General features: G+C 39.6%; 1 long non-coding RNA gene across 1 annotated transcript; it reads right to left on the reverse strand.

The window, feature by feature from the left end:
- Positions 1 to 211: 211 nt before the first annotated feature.
- LOC129302126 (uncharacterized) lies at positions 212 to 980 on the reverse strand. The gene is made up of 3 exons (XR_008591184.1): positions 713 to 980; positions 519 to 615; positions 212 to 390 (listed from the first exon to the last, which is right to left on the reverse strand). It is a non-coding gene; the product is annotated as an uncharacterized LOC129302126 (long non-coding RNA).
- Between the last annotated feature and the right edge of the window lie 919 nt (positions 981 to 1,899).

Below are 1,899 nucleotides of genomic sequence, written 5' to 3' on the forward strand. Positions count from 1 at the left end.
TACTCACAGCGAACAATGTTTGAGGGCAAAGGAAAAGGAAGTCCCTAATTGAACAAAACACTCTCACCTAATTTAATTTATGCAGAAACAAAATAAACACCGACTCCCTTTGAAGTCATCCAAGGACATCAATAGATATAAAAACTCCTTTCCATTAAGGATGGCCAACGGATAAGAAAACCATAATATGAAAGATAAGCCCTATTGAATATGGAGGTATAACTTTAAAATTAGTAAATTAGCTGTTCACACTGTTACCAACCTTCGCCAACATACAACCACACATACCGAATGCGCAAGGCAATAGGGCCTTCAACATTCAACTTAACATATTCATCCCAAGCCTTGTCAGCACATTCACTCCTCAGAATGCACAGCAGGTGATTTCCCCTACAGCAAACCAAATCAAACCAAAATGTGACATCATTCATCTGAACCAATAGTCAGGATAATAGTGAAAAAGCTAAGTCTGAAGTTGAGAAAGATACAAAACAAAAACGCAAAAATAATGGGATTACTTCATGTCCTGAATGAAAAAGCAGAGTTCAATGCTCTCCGTCTTATCTAACTACAAGACCTTTGGCTTTTGAATTCGTCCGACCATCCCAAAGACATCTACATGTTACAAAAACCCCTCAACAATAAGGCAATGAATCAAAAGGATCAACGAACAAATGCACGTTTAAATAAAGAAAAGAAGAATTGGACTGACCTATAGCAACCCAGACATAGGGCCCAACGGTCATAAGCGAGCAGACATCAATGAAATGAAAAACAAAACTGCAGAGAAGGAATATGATGTTCCTGAACGAAGGTTGAGTGGCCAAAGACAATACAGTAGCTCTTGCGGATCCCCCTTCCACCGACCTGAACCGTGAACCCCATGACGAAGTATGCCCTCCCTCCATCCATTTTCCTCCGAAAAAAGGTCGATCAAAGATTGGACTGTAACAGAAACTAACATACAGACATCATATGAAAAAATGGGAGCACACCAGGAGAACAAAATATCAAAAGCGTAAAAAAGAAACCAATGAGAAATAGTTCATAATATTCTTCACAAATCATAAGGAAGAAGAAAATAAAGATTGGCTTGTACGTCAAAAACGACAATTTCCAGGGCTGAAGTGCTCTTCGGCCAACCGCAGTGGAATCTGATGGCATTGTCACGAGTTCTATATCAGGGAGTTTCATAATTAATGTGAAGTTTATAAATGTGAGGGCTTTCTCACTTAACAGTCTAGGCATTTGGGATAGGTTCTCACTTTAAATATGTGCTCGTCAAATTGGTACTTTCGTTGAGAAGCTGGTGTCACAGAAGCCCATGGAGAATTTTGAAAGGCAAAAAGCCGAGTGAAGTGCAGTCAAAAGGAGCCATCAAAGACCGAGCTTTCGACAGGGTGGCTTACCACGAGTCAGTGTCTTGCGGAGCTTTATAAATAGTGTGGGGTTTAGAAATTTAAAAAGCTTTCCTACCTAACATGCTAGTTGTGGACGTCGACTCTCAATGAAGTGACATTGCTATGAGTTTCATATCAAAGAGTCTCAAAAATGGTGTGAGATTTATAAATGTGAGAGGCTCTTTTTCCTAATGAGCAAGTCTTTTGGGATAAATTTTTTCTTTAGACTTGTACTCCTTACAGGTATTTGCCTCCATCAAAAGGTACATGGGATCAACCTTAAAGAGTTTCTCCCCCAAATCGTCCATTGGGCGATGATTGCTCAAAGAATTGGCAAAAGCGAATGCCATATCTATAGAAAACAAACTACTGAAAGAACGCAAGAAAAACAGAACAACGTTTCAGGTGGTTGCGAATAAATAGCATTGACATAAGAAATAATCAAGCCATTCTTGAGAGGCAATGGGTTACACCGTTAGCCGTGCAAAGGACACAACCA

Source organism: Prosopis cineraria, unplaced genomic scaffold (assembly GCF_029017545.1).
Source record: "Prosopis cineraria cultivar Desert tree isolate PC_DT_omini unplaced genomic scaffold, ASM2901754v1 PC2, whole genome shotgun sequence".
In the NCBI taxonomy this organism is placed as follows: domain Eukaryota; kingdom Viridiplantae; phylum Streptophyta; class Magnoliopsida; order Fabales; family Fabaceae; genus Prosopis; species Prosopis cineraria.